Consider the following 11,402-nt stretch of genomic DNA (forward strand, 5'->3'; position numbering starts at 1 on the left):
CGTCAAAACAACGTTGAATACCAAATGGTTGAAATGGTGTTGTTAACTAACTATGGATTCAACATAGAAATATAAATAAAATTTGAGTTGTACGTCAAATCAACATTATTTTTACAACCAGAGGATGCAGAGGATAGGGTTAGATGGAGGCAAATGATTCGCTGTGGCAACACCTGAAAGGGAACAGCCGAAAGACAAAGAAGAAGAAATAATAAAATAGAAGGATTGGTGCTGACCTAAAGTAAAAATTGCATTGTAATCCTATGTAATTTTTATAATATTTATTTCTTTTTTTTATGTTCTTCTTGTTGAGGTATGTGAATATTTTTTTTTATATGACATATGACACATACTGTTGTTGACAATATAAAAGCATAAAAAAGCCCTTTTTTACTGAGAGCAATACAAGGACTTGATTGCAGGACGGCGGGTGTCCATCACACAATGGCAGTGACTAGAACTGGATTTTATTGGCTCTGACGGTCCCAGACAATTGCGCATGCGCGAAGTGGGTCTGCGTCTTCATCTTCAGGCTCGAAGATTCTCTGACAGTGGACCGTTTTGGACGGAATCTGGCGGTAACTAGAACTTTCCTAAATACATTTTGAGTGTGCCTGACTCTGGCCCACATATTAATACGTATTGTGTGTATGGTCAGACGTTTAACCGCCAACCGAACGTTCTGTGTGTGCGCGCGTGCATGTGGGCAGAAGTTAATTTAACCGCGAAGCGCTGTGTCCGTGTGTGTGACTTAACTATATTTTGTGGACAAATTTGTACCCAAAAGTGAGATAAACCTGTCAAAAACTCCCTTTGGGGACGTCCTCATTTGTAAAACAGGTTTAAAAATAAACTAAACAAAGTTTTTGTTTTTTTTTTTTTTCAGACGTGGTGTTCAGCTCATTTGATACTACAACAACAAAAATAAATGAACACATGGCCAAATATTTAAAATATGCACCAGAGAGGATGGGTGGCGGTGGCAGAAAAATGGAAAAATAACTAGCCATGTTCAATGTGGCCCAGTGTTTGGGCTGTTCTAGTTCAACAAGTGTTTGTGTAAAATGTTTTACGTAATAAAGCATGTTTCTTTAATCAGTGAAATGTCTTTATTAATCTTCTTCCTGGTCTTTCTTTTACCAATTGGCTTTGTCCTAGCTGACTCTGCATGTCCACTAACTCGTTTATGTATCCATTTCAAGGTGTTTGTTCTGTTGAAAACATCAGTACTTTAGTGAAAACAGTTTAACAAAATAAACTGTTGAAAAGCAGGACTTTAGTGACGTTGAAATTTTAACGTTGATTGGATTTGCAAAATCTAAACTAAAATCAATATTGATTCAATGTTGGCAAATTCACCTATGTTGACAAACGTGACGTTGGAATGACGTTGCTATTTCAACGTTGATTAGATTTGCAAAATCTAAACAAAATCCAACGGTTATCCAACACTGACACCTGACGTTGATTCAACGCTGACTCCACGTTAAAATGCCAGCTGGGTGGATTGGTTTGTGTTTTCTTTCTCTGTTTAGTTTATGTTACGTCTTTGAGTAACTCGAGGAGACATTCATGTACACTAATTTTTTACTCCATCATGTTGCAAGAACATGCAAGAAATTGTGGTCAGAGTGAAATTAGCAATATGATTCCTTATTCTTGTTGCTGGGAATTATTTATCTATGGGGTCTCGTGAAACATTATAAACATCTAAAAAGCTGTTTACTTGTTTTGTAGAATTCGTTTTCATATCTGTTGACTTTTGGGGTTCTGAAATGTATTGATGGGTTTGTTTGCTAAGCATTGAAAATATCCTTGGACTAATGGTTGTCTGCATAATGGAGCTGAATGCTTCAAGTGCAAATGCATCCATTCAACCATTCTGTTGGTTCACCATGGCTCACATACATGGGCAGCTTCCTGCCAGCATACTTCGGTCCTGGTTGGCTTAAAGCACTCTGGAAAGCGCATGATAAAAGCACCTATCAGAATATAAAACATTCTTCTTTTTAATACTGTTATTTTATTTTTCCCTATGTTTTCCTTGCAACATTACATATGAAGCCCTAGCAACCAAACAAAAAATCCAATCAGTATATCAGTCAATATAAACCATTGTTATACACATGCTTAAGAATTTTGCCAAAGGCCTCACGGTTGGATCTTTGAAACGTTTCCTTAATGTCCTCCTCATGTTCTGTGTCAGCTCTTTAAGGGGATGCTTTCTGTGCTTAAATTGTTTGACTTTGAGCTTGATTCATTCATCCATTTTCCAAAACTGCTCATCCTATTCAGGGTCATGGGGGGACCAGAGCCTATCCTAGCAGCTACGGGCACAAGGCAGAGAACTTAAGAACATTTGCTTAAGACACATTCACTAAGGTGCGACCAGATTTGTTGTAAAAACAATGGCAACAACCACAGCACTGTAGCATTAACATTGCAGAACAAAGCAACATAATCATTTAAGTTACCATTCCATAAGGAAAATAAGATAATGAAAAAGAAAATATAATAAAAAGCATAGAATTTATTCTTGTACTTACCCTTCAATACACCAAAATATTTTGGCCACACTATTCCATCTGCAGTTCTTGTGCCCAGCAAGAAATAAATTATACCTGCAGACCTTTAGTCGCTTTCATTTGCTGTGTGTTACCCACAAAGTCTGAAAAACCATATTACCACTATCCTCAAAATTGACAGCATAATAATATCCATTTTCTCTTTACGTTACATGAAAGTGAATACGGAAGTTCAAACAAGGAGACCTAATGAATGCAAACGTGTCCAATCACATCGATCCAGGGTTTATATAAAGAGTAAGTCTAACCCACTTCTTTGCCATTACAGCTATCCGGTTCACCCACCTCCTCCCCTCCACCACCTTCGGCTCCCCGTCCTGGGCCGGGGTTTGGCTCCTTTGCCTCCTGCCTGGTCGCCCAGCCAGACCTGTCAGCTTTAGAGTCAATGGAACTGATGACCAAGAGACGGGCTTCGCCAAATCACTGTTCTCACACTCATTTAAATTGTTTAATCAAATAAACACTTGTGTCAACTATCTATTGAGATCTCCTTGGTTGAATTACTTTTATTTGATTTAATTTAGTTGAGTTATTTTGCGTCACCATAAGCAGTGTGTTGAATATGACTGGTTTGAGAATAATGCCCTACTTCACCTCACTTGTTTGCATTCACGTGCTCGGAGTACTCCATTACCATGGCTGTGTCCGAATTCAGGGGCTGCATCTTTCGAAGGATGTGGTCTACGAAGGTGTAGCCTTTGTAGGCTGTGTTCCTCAGAGGTCGAACAGAAAGCATTGTCAAATGGCACAGTCTGGCCTATGCATAACTTCCTATTTGCATCCCCAGCTGTTCCCACCCTAACCCCTGAGACATGAAGCGCTGCTCCTATCACCTGGTTGGGACACACCCACTTTACCTCTGCGCAATGAATCTCGGGATATGTTGGACTGCAAAGGATCCATCGGGTGGATCTTTCGTTTGGCAAAAAACAGACGCATTTCTAGGCCACATTTGAAGGAGCCTTCGAAATGGGACAGCTTTGTTCTACTACTGTGTTGCATTTGGTCTTTGAATGTAGCTTTAGAAGGATGCAGCCCCGAATACAGACACAGCCCACGACTGACAACGTATCAAGATGGCGGCGCGAGGCAATTACGCAAGACTGTTGCAACCTTTCTATAGGCGAGAAAGAAAGTAGTGCCACCTATACCACAAGAGGCCACCTATACCCCCAATGCCATCTATACCACAAGAGGCCACCTATACCACAATGCCATCTATACCACAAGAGGCCACCTATACCACAATGCCATCTATACCACAAGAGGCCACCGGTACAAAACATTTCGCAAAAATGTCACAGGGACAAGGCATGAATTAACTAGATCAAGCTTGGGATTTTGCGAATCGATATCGAATCATCAAAGCTAGGATAATGATTACCGGTAATCATAAAATCTACATTTTTTCCACCCCTGCTTACCAAATTGAAATTTTAAAAGGAATATAGGCTACCAGTCATAAAACGGAAACGAAATGATTGTCACAGAGATACTCACGCTCACCTTCGCGTCCACACATATTTATCAACATACCAATTGCTGTATGAAAATAGTTCTTAAATTATGCAAGATTGGCATAGCGTAGCCTATAAATCCACTACATATCATCATTCTTCAGTTTCAAATATGTTGAATTAAAAATATCTGACAGAAAATGTCTCATATCCTCTTTTCATGAGAGACAGTTAAACTAAAACACAAAAACATCAGAATCCCTTTCATTTGAGAGAGTACAGTACTGTACAGTACTGCACAATAATGTACAATGTACTGTATTTAAATGGATTTTAATGAAGGTTGGGACATAAGAAACATGCATATGCTAGCTGTTAAATCATTAAACGGAAAAGGCAAGCGTTTTTAGCAACTTATTTAGTTTAGATACCGAAGCTAGAGAAATACGCTTAGTCATATCCATCTCCCTAAGGCCAGAAAGGAGATATACTTACTTGTTAAAAAACACCAAACTTCTGAATGCATTACAGAAATGTGTCTGTAATCTTTTACCCCAGGTGCACTTGGTGACGAGACCAACTGTATCGATGCTCGCCAATATCTCAGCATTTTACAGATGGAGCATTACCATAGCAGGAAGAAGTATTACATTTCCAAGATTTTGGTACATTACATGCACAAGCAATGGCTTTGGGGCAGCTATTTTTTGCAGATAGTAGAAGAACCAATCTACTTTTTCAGCTGCAAAATTAGAAAAGCTATTGGTTGTGTATACTTGATATATCATTCATACATAAATCTTTATTGGATTCATGTTTTCTTAAATATTATTTTCAGTCAGAGGTCTTTTTTTTTGCTCTCTAGACTCTAAAGTACCTTGACTTTTTATTTTGCTTGACATCAGGAACACTATGAAGCAATTTCCAGATTGAAGCAGGTCTCTCAAGTTTTACACATTGACTATGAGACACATTGCATTTCACACGCTCACACGCCACACCTTGTTTCCCATCAAGATGTCCCGTTACATGGGATTAATGGACCGAGCGCAGCCATATGGAGTGGAGCTCTCCACCAAGGCCATGGCTGTCCCGAGTTATACAGAATTATATAACATTTAGTTCCGACCAAGTTCTTTTCATAGAAACATTGTATACTATAGAAATGTATATTATATACAATGTATAATATATAAATATATTTGTATATGTCAGATATATTATGTTTATATATATATTCAAATTTATTTATTTATTTATTTTTAGAGCTTTGTAAGGGGAATTAAAGAAGAACTAGAGTCAATGACTCGAGTGTCTGAGTCATGAAGCAGCGCTGCGCCCACCCATTTGCAAATACTGGCGTTCATATGATAATGATACGATAATCCCGCAGCTGTTACTGGGTTAAAAAAACATGGAAAAACTCCCATAAACAACAGCACATGTTCTATGTTCTGTTTACACTGACCCAGGAGCTTCGACCTTTTGTTTTGTGATGTGAGAGAGTTTTCACAGAGGAAATACAATAAAAATATGTCTCTTCAATTTAAAGATTACTGTGAATTCGGATATGCAATGACTTTTTAAATTACAAAATGTCACTTATTTTCTAATTTTCATTGCTAATATTAAAACTTGTCAGTAACACTTTACTTAAGGCCATGTTTTTAGTCATTTATAAACACATTCATAATGCACTATAATGCACTCATAACACATTATAAACATGGTTATTAATATTTATAAAAAGGCATAACACATTATAACCACGTTTATAATGCATTATGAATGTTTTATGAAGCTCTCATCTATAATACATAGATACCTTTATCATCCTTAAGGCATACCATCACCACTACCATTATCATGCATTACAAAGGTACATTACACTTGAGATCTTCACAAAGCATTAATAATGCATAATAAACATGGCTATAATGTGTTATTCCTTTTGAAAAATATTCATAGCCATTTTTATAATGCTTTATGAATGCATTATTATTTATTATGAATGGGTTTATAAATTACTTATATCATGGCCTTAAGTGTTACCAACTTGTCTTTATAAATATATGCAAACTGGTAACTAGGTTGTTCTTTTAGTGTTTTTCACTACCTTTATGAAACTTTTTTACAAGACTACAAAGCAATTGTTTTATTTAACTTATTTTGCTTCTCAAAATACATGTCATAAAAAAGCTTAAAATAGTATGTGTTGTATTTGGTGAAAATAAGATATTTTACATATATTAACTTTTGCACTAAAACACTTGTATAATTCACATAAATGTGTCCCAGTCCAACAGTAAAATATACAAATATATTGCGAATTATTATATGATGCAAAGTTCTTGGCAGAGAGTGAGCTGTGTGACGTTGAAATATTAGTGTTGCTTGGCAATATTTGGCTGGTGGGAACTATATATATTTATATTTTTTTGTCCAAAAATGTTTAAATAAATAATCAAGCAAAGTATTACCCATTGTGGCTTATTACTGTTAACTTATAAATGCTACTTGATGAATTGGCCTGCGGCCTCGTGTCTATGACTAAATCACAGCCATGGTACAACTGCACTCCTTTTCGTGGGTTATTTCTTAATTAATAACCAGCTACCAGCCAATCAGAAAATTGCATTTCTTGTTTCCAGGTAAATTCTGAAATAAGTTACATGTGCAGTCTGCAAACAGATTATTACATCAATGTGCTCACATATGGAGTGCAGACAAGGTGGAAGTGGAAGAGCAAGATCTGATGAATGCGGTAGGCAGGACTCTCAAGTGTCACGCATTCACCATGAGGCACACGTTGTGTCCTTAATTTGTAATTTCACTCCAAACTTTTGATGAAACTTGAGAGCCCCTAGAAGTGACACAGTTTAGGCAGAATAAAGTGTAGCCAGGGAAAGAAGGCAGCTGGAGGCACAGTACAAATTTACTGTACTTGGCTTATAGTATCCTGGCCTTGCGGCTCATTCCACCATTTGTAGGATGTCTAACGGCCCTCTTGGAGGATTTGTATATCAGTGTACTGCATGCAAGTTACCTATTTACATAAAAAACATTTACAATACAATTTATTGAAAGCAAGATTTTTATACCACTTAACTGCAAGTATATTCGGGAAAAATATGCATGACTGTATTTAACATCCAGCAGGATGCTTGCTGGCCTTCTGTTTTAAAGCAAATTGTGACTATACAGTATTCTGAGATTTTCGAGGGCTTTCTTGGATTGCATGGCAACTCAGTGGGTAGCACTCTTGCATCCTTCCTCTAGGGGCTGGTCTTTGAATCCCACCTCTGTGTGTGTGGGCTTTCCATGTACTCCCCATGTTGTGTGAGTTTCCTCTTGCAGCTGGTACCAGAGATGAAAGTATGCTGAAAGAATGAATGATATGTACTGTACTAATTCATACAGAACTTCAAATTAGTCATACGAAATAAGACTGAGTTGGTTACACTATAAACTGGGAACTTGGCCCATCATATTAGGCAAACACTTAATATGCCCTCAGCATACCTCATGCATTTTTACTGGTTTGTTCTTCAGCAACCATTATGCATCTCTCTCTATATGCATACTGTGTAGTAGGTCAAAAATTTATGGTCTGTGAGAAATCGCTTCTGTGCATTTTTTTTTAACAGACCAATAAAATGAGGGTCACAAAAAAAAAAATCAATGGAATGCATAAATAGGGCTGGGCTTTTGTCTTTTTTCCCTCTTCAGAGCCTGTGTTGCTTGCTTTTGTCTCAAAATTGCAGTATCTGTCTTGATATATATATATATAATTCTACGTAAAGTATTCAGTGTGTGTTTGTGTGCGTATATGTGTACATATATAAACAATTAAAACACTAAAACATTCATATAAATAATATAAATTGTGAAAAGTTACATTGTTTTTTATTCTGAGAAAAATGAAAGGTCGATCAGCTGGCCAGATTTAACAATAAAGTATAAATATGTTTCACAATAAAGTATTAATATATCACAGGATGAATAAATAAAATGATGTAGCGACAGAGTGGCAAAGAGATCATGAGACAGACTGCAAAGTTTAGTTTTTAGCAGGCTCTTTTATTGCTCGATCCTTAAAAGTAGAGCAGTAGAACAGTGAGCGAGAATAAGGAATAAACTCATTTACACAAACAGATGGGGAGCCTTTAAGGAGACAGGCAAAAAGACAGGGCAACGAGTCATACTCCGGAAACCTTTTTTTCGGTCGGGCAAAATAAATCCAAAAAATATTTCTGTTCCGTTCTTTTTTAAAACTGGTGGAAATGCAGGCTGGTTCTCAAAAGCCACCAAGTGAGAACCAGCCCAGCACCGGCACCAGCACCAGGTCCATGTTGTTGGAAATGAGGTATTAGTCTTGTAATTAGTCATGAGTGTGTTTTGGGTGAAAAATGCTAAAATCAATCAGAGTGTCATCTCTAATTCGCTTCAAAATCCACGTGCTTACTACATCTTCGTATATTGCTATTAGAACAGCAGACTTGCCCGCAAGTAGAAAAACATGCTTCTCTGCAGGAAGAAATTGATCTGCTTGTGCCTGAAGTGCATAGCAGGATCTCACCAAAGCTCCCTGAGCTTATAATAACAACAACAATAATAATAATAATTATTATTATTTTTATTATGATTATTGTTGTTGTTGTATATTGACTGCTTTAGTTTGTCCCTCGTGAGATGTACTATGCTTTTCCTTTACATTGGTTGTGTGCACTTTCTGAAATGCTGGTTCATCACATGATGGGCGCACGCACACCACTATTTACAACAATTAACATTAATATTACACATGTCATTACATACAGTACAATGACACCGCAATGCATGACAAATAGAGGGAACCATTTCCATTATTTACGGGGCTGATACTGGTCCCTCCAGCACTACAATATGGTAAAGCTAAATTGATCAATTACGCAGAATTTACCAACATAAAAAACAAATCTATTTTTATTGTAATAACCAATTTTGTCAAGTACGACTTGTCATTGGATTGTGGATTAAACTTAAATGTATTACTTCTAAGCACCTTGTTTTTTTCTGAAAGGCCAAAGACTTCAGGTCAAATGGTGACTTTAAATTGCCTTTAACTTGTGAGTGAATATGTGAGCACTATATGAGAGTCTAGTGTCCAGTCCAAGTTTAAGCCTTCCATAGCCTGCATTGCTACCATAAAGGTATTATTGAAATGGATTTAATTTAAGCACTTTAAGATCAAGGCAACACCCCTACTAAGATTTAAATGGTGCCTGGCTTGGGTTGCCCATCCACTCCTCTATTTGCTGCTGAGATACCTAATAAGGCTGAATGAAAAAGGGGGGGGGGGCTTCCTGTGAGCGTTAAATTACACACATAGATGGGACTGCATGGGCTGCATATTATAGTTTTAGGAATTTTACTGCAGATTAGCAGTTCAATAAACCAAGCATGAAAATTGAATGTAGAGACATTCCATTTGCAGAGTCTACCTGTGAAACATTTGCTTTGGTATGGTTTTACTTTTCATAAACATTAAACTGTTGTTTTCTGGCAAACATGTCCAATGGGCATGCCCAAAATATTTGCATTCTGTATTTGTATTCTGTATGGCTGAGAAATCTAATTCTCTGTACTCCTTCCCTACTGTTATTCGTCGGTCGATCTCAGTCTCAGTCTCAGATTTCAAAATCAACCTAAAATCTTTTTTGCTTGCTCAAGCGTATAACCTTCCCTGTTTATGTTTAGTCATTTTCTTATCCGTTTACTTTATTCTATGTAAGCATCTTTGAGATCTTGAAAAGTGCTACAGTATATAAATAAAGAGTATTATTATTATTATTATTATTATTATTATTATTATTATTACTACTACTACTACTACTACTACTACATAAAATCATGGGAGTTGAATTACATGACAATAAATATTAATATCAAACAGTGTGCATTCAAACAAGTTGAACTGGCTATATGCAGTATAAAGCTTACAAAACCCCTTCTACTAAACAAAATTAATTACAATAACTCTTGAGGATAATGAAGTTAGCAACTTAATTTACTATACAGTATAAACATATGGTGACAAGAAATTTAATAACATTAATTATAATAACAAAACTTCCTATGTCGTTGTTTATCAGATGAAACGTCATATTCATATAGCTAGTAAAAATATTGCTATATAAAAGTTGTGAAACTTTTATACAGTTAAGAAAAAGCAGACAAAGGAAAACAAATTAAAAAATATGCAATAGCTTCAATCTTCAATTAATGCAGTTAAAAAGTCTTAAAAAGTGTAAAAATCACATTTACAGAAAGACACATAATAATGTATTTGCCAAATTTGTCAATAAAACTCTTATTTGTTAACACATGCTCAGCTTAAATATTATATTTTTAATGTTACCTTATAATGCAAACTATGAACACACACTGATGCTTAATACAGGAACGTAATTATTGGTGGTGTGGCTCAGTTTCAGCTCTCACTTTTCTTATTGCCAAACCATGATGGGACACGATACGTCCGATACCTGAAAAACGTCCCCAATGTGAGAATTCACCAACCAACATAGGTACTTGATAAAACCTTGTAAATGCTTAAAATGTCATTTTTAAGTAGTGCTGAGTGGATGGTTTATTATTTGCAGTGTCTCTTTTTCAGTATTGTGGACAATTTTAGAATTCATACAGATCCATAAATATTTTCAAAACAATATAAAATACAATAATATGCACTAAAAATTTAAATTAATTGGTTGAGAATGGGGCTACTGAATTACTCATATACTCTTCAACAATTGTGGCATCATGCTGAGACTTTAAAAGATAGCTGGATGATAGTGGTTGATATTTATATTAAAATCAAAGCCTTAAAAACTGTAAATCAAAGGCAAATTGTTGTTCGCATATTTGGTGTAATTTTTCCATTCTCAGTAGTTAGCAGGACCACAGTAATCTTTTGCCTTCTCACAGTTTCTTATGATAATCTGATGCTAATAGTAAAATAGGAATACAGCTGTATATCAGCCTTTTGTCAGGAGCAATACTTTATGTTTATTTGACCTTTAAGGGCTGAGTTAAAATATAGAACACTTTCCTGAGAATTCAAGGCTATTTTAAATTTTTTTCTTTCATCTCCATTTTAAATGTTATTGTTTATTGGTAGTTAACCTGTTCAATCACACCTCACGACCCTCTTGAAAGTTCTCTTAAAAATTGAGCTCACCATGTTTTTTTTAAAAAGCTCAGTGTCGTGATGTTATTTACATAAACTAAAAAGATTTTAGCATTTCTGTTTTTACTACTTTGCTGAAGACAGGATATTTTATTTTCTGACTTTAATGTCTTGTTCGTGTATTCATTT

At 35.9% G+C, this 11,402-nt stretch overlaps 1 long non-coding RNA gene across 1 annotated transcript; it reads left to right on the forward strand.

The window, feature by feature from the left end:
* Nucleotides 1-278: 278 nt before the first annotated feature.
* LOC140590985 (uncharacterized) lies at nucleotides 279-1,095 on the forward strand. Its single transcript, XR_011991870.1, has 2 exons — nucleotides 279-578; nucleotides 887-1,095. It is a non-coding gene; the product is annotated as an uncharacterized lncRNA (long non-coding RNA).
* Nucleotides 1,096-11,402: the final 10,307 nt, after the last annotated feature.

This window comes from Paramormyrops kingsleyae, chromosome 5 (assembly GCF_048594095.1).
Source record: "Paramormyrops kingsleyae isolate MSU_618 chromosome 5, PKINGS_0.4, whole genome shotgun sequence".
Taxonomy (NCBI): Eukaryota; Metazoa; Chordata; class Actinopteri; order Osteoglossiformes; family Mormyridae; genus Paramormyrops; species Paramormyrops kingsleyae.